General features: G+C 44.6%; 1 long non-coding RNA gene across 1 annotated transcript; it reads right to left on the bottom strand.

Annotated features, from left to right (window-relative positions):
• Positions 1 to 980: 980 nt before the first annotated feature.
• LOC111271268 (uncharacterized) lies at positions 981 to 8424 on the bottom strand. The gene is made up of 3 exons (XR_015315253.1): positions 8240 to 8424; positions 1595 to 1774; positions 981 to 1127 (listed from the first exon to the last, which is right to left on the bottom strand). It is a non-coding gene; the product is annotated as an uncharacterized LOC111271268 (long non-coding RNA).
• Positions 8425 to 9700: the final 1276 nt, after the last annotated feature.

Raw genomic sequence — 9700 nt, 5'->3', positions numbered from 1 at the left:
ATATAAAAGAAGTATATATTTATGCCTATAATCTCCGTGTACACTATTTGTCTTTTGTTCGCTTTTAATGGCGGTGCGTCTGTGCGCAAAACAGATAAGCATGACTATTACTTATTTACTGACAGAGCTTTGGGCAAGTATCTATTCTGAAGTCATAGATATGCTGACGCCAACAGGATGGGCTACCTCTGCGAATGAATGGATAAGCACGGAACATAGTGATCGAGATAGGTCTACGCAGTCGAGCTGCTGATAGAGGGTGATGCCTCGCTGTATTTACTGTTGATGGTAGCATTGGCATGCGAGTGATCACGTGTTGTCCAGCCATAAAGGATTACGCGCGTTCGACAGATAGCGCAGGATCGGTGACCGGACCTTGCCGGAGGGAAGTTATTGCTGCCGACGGTCGGGAAAAACGGAACGCGCCTCGCGTAACAGTGTCCTACCTAGCAGTTTGTCGTAACTCATTCGTCTGACCAGCTAGCTGGAGGGAAGAAGCAGCGAGTGAGAAAGAAGGAAGAAGCTTACCACGAACTTGTGGCATCATTGTCGTCTGGACTCCTTCCGCCTCCTTCCCAAGACGTCACCCTAATCTCCTTCTTTGTCGGAGCAAGGTGATAGCCAGCGTCCGTTCCTGCAGTAAGCTGGAGCTGAACCGTGGGTCTCGACTGACTGCCGTCAAGTGGCTTGAATATTTCGCTTTCATCCCGCTGCCCTCGTATTCTTTGCCGCTCAGGTAGAATGTACGTCTTGTAAAGGTGTGCTTGTATGCGGAAAAGCTAACCTTACCATATGTAACACGCTCCGAATGAGCTGTTTGAAAAAGTTAGCGATCGCGTTTATTATGTTTATAGCATTTCTTTTTCCCTGTTTTTACGCACCAAGTAGTCATCGTGGAACGACATTGCAAAGCTCCCTGTGTTTTTAGCACTTGAGCTACCTAAACTCACTATGCAGTGACTAACCTTTATTGCCCGAGGCGTTGATTGTAAATCCGTCGTCTCGAATCCAAGCGTCTACATTCGTATATTGACGGATGTATGAAGGTACGTGACATTTTAGGACCGCTGTATTCCCACGCACAACGAACCCGTCATATACACGGGGTTCATACGTGTAATCTACCACTAGAGCAAGACAAGGAGAATGAATGGGAATATTAAAAAATCCGTATCAATTATGATGACAGGACGCCAATGGAATCATACTAATATGACTGCAATAGAAAGTGTGCGTCGCATTGACTGACGCCACCATGACTACGTGTTATTAGTGCCTTTTAGAGGAGCCGCTATAAAAATGTCGTTGAAATTTGTGTAACAACACAATTATACTTACGCGGATCAATAGGAATGTAGCTCTCGGTTTTTGAAATTGTTGTATTCTGCCCTTAATCGTACTGGTAAAAACGTGGCTAACCTGATTAAAAAGAATACTCCAATGCTTCCAATACTGCCGTTAAGCGTTGCTCCGGACGGCTGGAAACGAAACGTGTATCTGCTTTGTTTCGAACTTAAACCAACGCCACTATGAGACAAACACGCTACCTTTGCACCAATATGGGAACTGATCTAGCTGTAAGGGTGTTCCGTACCTGCGCTCACGTGCACGTCACGTGAGGTGATGGACCCGATTGCATTTGTGGCGACACAACGGTAGATAACCGCGTGCACGTCCTGACGGTAATCTTCACTACGAAAAGGTGGCAGTACAAGAGTTCCTTCGTCCGTGAAGGTTCGGAGTCCTGCAACTTGGCTTACAGGCTCTCGAGGGTCTGCAAAAGAATCACACATTATTTATGTAATTCAACAGCATCTAAATAGCTGTGATCGCACTTAGGTCATCTAATTTACAATTCGAAATTAACTAAATGTTAATATTTATTCATTGCAGGCAGAAAACGTACGCTGTTGCCAGTGAAACAAGAGTGGTCTCACGGCTTTGATTTACACTAGATGTGTTTCTGCAACATGTCCACGTTCAATTTGACACAGTCCGTACGGTAAACTGCTTGTTAAGTTGTAATCAAACCAAGTTATACGGAGGCTCCCGGAGCAAACAGAGTTCCAACTTTGTCAGTTAGCGCTCTTCTTGCGTCCAGTACCGGGAATATATTGGATGTCGAATGTGCGAATCCCCCCCTCCCACTGGCGTTAGTCGGTTACCGACCGAATCCATTGTTCTGATCTGTTGTTGTTATCACTGCTGGCGTCCTGCAGCCGCAACGGGATGCTGCCACGATCATTTGTGCGCCGAAGCGAATGCTAACGGCGACGATCGGTAAGGCAATCCCGCCACAGTTACGAACAGCTGGCAATAACTGAGACATGTCGCCAGCGCAGTGCCCTAATTTGGCAAATATAGGTCTTGTACAGCCGATAGCCATTGCAGGAATGTGCAACAATGTGTTGTTTCGGCTGCGGGCGGATCGTGGCCTGGTGTCGTCATCATCGCCGTTGTTGTTACAACTCTTTACAATTACCTTCGCGTCCTATTTAGGGTCTGGATAAAGGGAAGACGTGTGTGCGCAAGAAAATGTCTATGCTCCTTAATTTTGTCTTTTTGCCGCATGGCTGTTGCATGTGTGTGTATGCATGAGTGGGTGGCATAATGACGATACTAATCGCAGTGACGGTAACAACAGCGACAGCAACAAGAACCGACACTAAAAACAGTAACCGTAGTACACATATTAGCATTCTCTTCTCGTCTATTTTTGTTCTCTCCACCCCCCCATCATTTATTGTTTGTCACCCCCTCGTATAGATCTTCGTTTAGATACAGCTTACATCGAAGAAAACGAATACGGCAAATGAGTATGAACGACATGGGGCAGAGCGGTACAGTGTAGTGAAGTTTATGCGCCTCGATGTTTTGCGGCATAATATTGATGGGGGTAGATGCCGGTTTATAGGTACGCAAAATGCCTGCGTAAGGTGAACCTTGTGTAGTTGTTTGTATTTATGTAGATGCATATCGCAATCTTAAGGCATAAAGCGGATCCGATGTAGCGCTGCGCCAAATGCTGGACCTCTGGCACCACTGTCCTCTTTAGGCTGCCGCCTCTTGCTTGCAAGGGTTCCTCTTTCGCAGGATTGCAAAAGTTAATATGAGAGGTGGGGTGTCTAAGGGTTTCAGGGGGCCCAAAGAAGGGTGTTCTAGGTGAGCTCTGCATGCAGCGAGGCACTGCGCTGCCTTCATTCCCGTAAAGGCCAACTGCCGCCGTACCATACAACACTAAAAGCAGCAGCAGCAGCAACCTCCTTGGTATTCATGTAAGTGAGAAGAATGTAAATCACTTACCAACCTAGATAGGATATGTACATGGGGCTATGCAAAAGCGTGAAAAGATAGGACCGTATACAGGAAGGGGTAAATTCGGGTGAGAAGAGTAAAAATAGGGCCGATTCCAATGGCCGACAAGCCGTTTCCACGGCGGTAAGCAAGTGGTGGGCCAATATATAGATTTCCCTCCGGGGACCATTTTTTCCATTTTGCACGTGCGTTGGTTGTAATCCAGGTCTTGTAAGTACTATTGCTGGTTAGATACACAACTGGATGTATATACATATATACGCCAAATGATCTAGGCTGCAGTTTACTTATTAGATGATAGCAGAGAAACTCAACTAATGTTGCCTCGAGAGATAATCTCTCTAAATCTCCCTAAGCACACATGAACGACTCCATTGTTCAATCTATTGAAGTATTTGTTTCTTTACTCGATTTTCACATCATATATGGCTGTACTAATTCAAAATTTAGCTCCGATTATGGCATGATCATCTTACTCTGTTACAACAAATTACAGGGAAATGATGCCCATAAAAAATGTCAACAGTATCAGTCACACAATTACTTGCACATGAGTTTATACGCTTTGTGCCAATTTCACATGTTAATATCTGGCCGGGACGTTTAAAAGCTCTGTATAGACCATGGCTACTCATTTTCCCCGCTATCTATATCTACATCGCGCCCATTTCTACTTTGCCGTTGTACACCGGTCCTGATCAGCTATAGCGTCTGTAGTCGACGTGCAACTTCTGGGGTCGTCCTTAGCGTTTTAAGGACCTTTGTTTTAAGGGGCATTGTTTGCGTACACGCAGCGATGATACCTACCCACAACACTCTCTCGGGAGCGGAACGATGAGCCTACAGAAAGCAGGACTACCCCAACAAGGCAAGATCTTCTAGGAGGGAGAAGGTAGTGTCACCGTAAGGATGTTACTGAGAGACTCCGAAGTTACGTAAGCCTCAAAACAGAACATCATCAACGACTAGCGATAGTACAGGAAAGACGGGGGCCAATCACCCCTTTTTCGGTTGCCTCATTCGTTGAACGCCTGACCGTCGAGATAATCCCCTCATTGCAGCAGTCGGCGGCGGCTGCTGCTGCTGCTGTTGTCTGCCTCGATGCCTCTAGGACACGATGGGTTAGTGGCTGTCCCGTCCTCACCATCGTTTACTGCGGCGGGCCAGTCGCTATGTCCTTTTCGTTCCGGCTTTGCGTTCCACTGAGAACGACCGGTAGAGTTACTGACGGAGTATACGGCAATACGGCAAACTTGCTGGACACCAGGCCATGTATATGACCGGAAAGCGTTAAGCCGTCTACTATGCTTAGCTGCTGCTGCTTAGTTCCATCGGGAAGCATCGGCACACCGTCGTCGTCGGCGTTCACAGAAGTATAGCGTATGGCACTCTCAACTCTCTGTTCGCCTACGAAAAAGAGCGCATGAGGCCACACTAATATAATGAAGGCACACAGGCAAGCAGCCTCCGTTTGCATCCCGCCTTACCTCGCTTCGTTCGAACACGATGGCGGTTGGCGATTATAGCTGAGCCTGGATGTTACCAGCGAGACGACGGTGCACAGTAGCACCGCTACTAGTGAGAAAGCCGTCGCTTCGTGCAAAGGATAGCAAATCGCAGGGGCTGCCACGACCAGTGCCGGCTTGACGGGCCTGTAGCTTCGTACTGTGGACGAAAGGACAGCTGCTCAAACTGGGAGAACGGAAGCGAAGGACTGTTGGGTACATCACGTAGCCCGCTGCACAGTTGAGATAATCCTGTTGGCCAAATATGTGCACATAAAGCGACGCAATGGGCTGAAGAAGTGTAGCCGGGTGAAAATAGATGCAGCACGACTTAAGCTTACCGTATTCATATACATGCTATAGAAAGATTGTGAAAACCGTGAAAAGTTGAAAGTTTATTATTAAGTTGATTTAAAGCAAAATGACCTCGATCATATTATCGAAATGTTAAGATTGTCCACGAACATTTTGAATATTTTTACTTTATGGGAGAGAACGACCATGATAACAGTAACAATCATATAAATATACCCCAGAGGATATTGGGCCGCAATCTCAATGCGTACAGTTCCCCCGAATCTGACTAGGTTCTGCGAGCGTGATCGGTACATGTGACTCTAGTGCAAAGAATCGGCACCCATTATCTAAGTAACTGCGTGTTCCTTTCACTCTTTATCTTTTTTATTCAAATGGTGAAAGACATTCAGCCCTGATTTCTGCGCGATGTATAATAACAGACTCTAGCAATCATGTATACAAATAATGAGTTTTTATCTCTTCCCTTGAGGCAGGTTTGGTCCAGAAATTGTACAAAAAGGGCAAAAATCGACAAACACAATTTGATGATAATGGCAGATATTAGCGATGATGAAATTATGTTTCATAAGCTAGATGTACTTCGTGCTGCGAATGGTATTGCGCTTTATTTCTATATAGATATTCTATGAGCTTACTAACTACCCATTGTGCTTCTGATAGTAATTCATGATCATTTTTCCAGCTTTTAAATACATCAAAGGCTTTAATTTAACTTAAAGTGGAAAACGTAAATGTAAGTTTCACGTTTAGTTTTAATCCTCTCCAACCCGGCGTCTTGGCGATACAAATTTCAAACACGGGCCAGAAATGGTATCCGAATGTACTTAATGTCAATTTTGTCGTTTGTTTAGGTGCGTACAAATTCTGATTTTACCAGGGATGCTCTATACGCTTAAGCGAAGAATAAATATAACATAGGAGTGTTTTCTTGTGAAAATATTCCTCTGTTTCTTATTTTCTTATAAATTCATTACCATTTCCTTCGAACCCTTTCAATTTTACCGCTTGTTGAATTCACCCGTTTACGACCGTTTGTTGTCTATAGTTTAAACGGCAGTGCGGGTTGTATTCAAGAACCTAGCTACAATGAAACGGTAAGTCTTATTCCGTACGTCTAACTGTGGCTCTAATTCATTGCGCGTCACCGGACATCACGCTGGAACGCTATATCCTTCCAAGCGATGTCGAACTGTTTAACAAATACGTTTATACGCAAATTGGGCATACAACTCAAGATAGAATGGACCATACTCGTGCTTGCCCTCGAAAAATCGTGAAATTTAAGCAGGCTACAACGTTGACGATATGTTTTCTCCCGAGACGTTGTTACCTTGTCCGTCATAATTTAGAAAAACAACGGATCCCCCTAAAATTAGAACAATTTTCTTGCCTACGGTCGCACTTCTGGCCAGACGACCGATCAACACTATTAAAATCAACTTGGACGTAACATCACGGTAATGGCCATAATATTATATTCTAAAATAATATCATATGAATCACCTATGTTTCTCAACGATTGTGACCATGTGTCGGTGTGAAACGCAAGCATCTACTAGCGTCGTTAAATACTGCCCAAGCTATTTACGGAAGGCCGTCCAATGTCATACGCCACATGTGAATACGAACGTAATACACGTTGATGTTTGTATATATGTATCTATTCATGTACGTTAATTAATACGTTGTAATGTGTGTATATATATATATATATATATATATATATATATATATATATATATATACATGCCTCCTGCTTATGGCTGATACGTTTTAGATACCTAACTATCATATAGGCAAGACGTTTCTCTGCGATTTTCCCGTTTGACCGGTCCCCTGCCCATCCCCATCGTGCTTGCTAAACGCCTTTAAGCTTTATGACTACTGCTGACCTCTAGCCTTAGCTGGATGATGGTGGTCGGGTCGATGGTCGCACTTCGACGCCGACGACTGAGACACACGGCGGCCGTAGCGTTCCGTTGGATTTCATGCAGTCCGGATGGCAGAGCCACAGTCAACTATGCGTAAGTGTACTCGCGGAAGCGCACGGCTTGCGCTAGCCTCAGTCGCCGCTGATCCCCATTGTGTCGAAGTTATGCTCTTCCCGCCGCTGCGTTACACTACAAAAACTGACGGTATGGCAACCGACTGACTCAGAGCCAGCCATGGCAATATAGCATAACCTCATTTCCAACCCTTGGGGCATAACCCAGTCATTCACGGGACGGTCATTCAGAGTGGCATGTTGTGCACGACGAGAGACAGCGGGCAAGGAAAGAGAGCGTGGGTACAAATAAGAGCGGACCATTTTTGCTGCATGAAGGACTCGCGACCTGGTGGGGTTTTCTTGTTTTTCTCGGAAGAAAAAGCATTGTCATCTCAGTTAAAAACGAAGCATATATGCAACAACGCATTTATGTGTAACTAGCATTACGGTCAGCTCTGTCTGCACCAGCATGTGGAAGTTGCTTCTTTGCCCTGAACCTATTTTTGGTGCCCCTTCCTCATGTGATATCGTAAGTCTTTTTTACTAGATTTTTTTTCTGTGCGAACAGATCCTCAGAATCACCTTCTCGATACAGCATCAAAGACTTACCCCCAATAGAAGATCTAGCGCGGATGAGGTTTGCTGGACCTATCTGGGGTTTCTTTAAGCGATCCACAAACGGCAAAATAATTATAGCCACACAGACCTCGCTACCCCTTATATACAGTGTCGCACTACCTATAATTTAATGTTATCCATAGTATGAGAGATTTCTGGTAAAATTTGGTTTCTAATTTCCGGTTTATCTATCATATTTAAATTGGAGCTCTGAAAACGAGGTTTAAGGACTGCTTCCTTGCTGTTTGTTACGAATCAGTAAATTAAGCGTTACCATGCTTATAGTACGAATATGTAGGAAATCTGTCATAGTGATAAAATTCTCTGGCAAAATCTTGAATTATGACGCTATGCATTTTTATTAGCCCTTTTTCAAATGCTCAAGTTCTTAGGAAACAATATGCAGCCTTTCCTATCGCTCGATTAAACAAGATTGTTTCAATAGAGATGTTTGGTCATCGTGCTGTTCGGTATCTAACACACTATACAAACTTACCATCGGCTGAGACCCATGTTAGGGTTAAAGGTGCATCGCCTGTGGCTTCGCATGTAAGTTCGGCTCCGCTTGAATTGGAAAATTCGACCCAAAATAATGGTTCTGCAGAGAACCGAGGGCCAGAATAATCTGAACTGATGCCACCTGGACCACCCAGGGGACCGTCTATCCCACCTGGCCCCCCAACACCGCCCCCATTTACAGCTGCTCCTGAAGCAAGAGATGCTGAAAATGGTTCGCAAGATAAACAAACAACAAATCGCATATGTTAACTTGAGGAATAGTTGGAATAGCTAATTTGACTGCATCAAGTATTATACTTGGAAAATTATTCAGCATTACACTTATTATTTTAATTTTAAAATAAAATACTCAAAGTATGTTTGTCATAAAACGAAAGTTACACTCGTTAAACTTCAAGCCTTGATTGTTTATCAGAACTTCTTAGCCCAACCTGTCTGACGCAACTACGTTACATGATCACCATAGAAATGTTTGACGATTTCACTGGCGTTGTTTGTTCGGATTAAGAAGAGCACTCCTTGAAGCTAACGACAACCTTACAACTCGACAATCATCTCTATTTCGTTTTTCCTCCATGTTTGGAAGCTTGTCTCATATGAAACTAACGCCTATCGTATTTTTGCTTGCATACGCACGCTCTGTATTGCACTACTTCTCGTTATGTAATGAGAATTTCAGCGTTCATCCAAAGAGAATTCCTGAGTTCTCGTTTTTGCGCTATTATGAATCGTATAGCTCCGCATCCGATGTCCTTTGCTTTTGTTTTAGTTAGGCGAAGAATAAGACGTTATCGCTGATCGAACAAATGAACCCAAGACGCTACATGTAGTAAGCAAATTCCACGAACGCGGCTGCACTGATTATTTCATTGGGGACGTTGCCCCTCCGTCTTTTCCCCTTATTCCCCTCGTTTTTTTGCGCATACTGTCCCACCGCTATTTTCCACTCCGGCTTTTCTCTTCTTGTCTTCTAAAATTCCTCGCGGTTTTTTGTCCTCTCCTATCGCTCCCGATAACGTTGAGCCTGAATCGATGCTATAGCATATGACTCAACCTGCTGGGTTGTGTCGAGCCCGGTTTCTGCCGCCTTGACCCACTGGCTGATCCAAGCGCCATCCGAACAACCGATTTCGCGCAGAAGTCGGGCCAAGAATGGGCACTTGACTCGTGCGGCTGAAAAGGGGCAGGAGCAACTCCAAAGTTCTCCGCGAAAACCATGATAGTGGGTCAAGCCAGGATAAAAAGAAAACTGTGCTGCTGCTATAATACGCGTCACCGATGTCTGATACTGCACGGTGCTTCATACATCGTCTCCAATATAAAACGGTTCGGTTTTGCCGTTCCAACCCGACCTAGCTAAATGGGCAAACATTTTCCTCTCCTACCTGCAACGCTTCACTCATTGACTCGCTTTGCTAACTCTCTGCTTTGTATATTG

Source organism: Varroa jacobsoni, unplaced genomic scaffold, assembly GCF_002532875.2.
Source record: "Varroa jacobsoni isolate VJ856 unplaced genomic scaffold, vjacob_1.0 contig00476, whole genome shotgun sequence".
NCBI lineage: Eukaryota > Metazoa > Arthropoda > Arachnida > Mesostigmata > Varroidae > Varroa > Varroa jacobsoni.
This window is presented reverse-complemented; position numbering and strand designations above follow the sequence as displayed.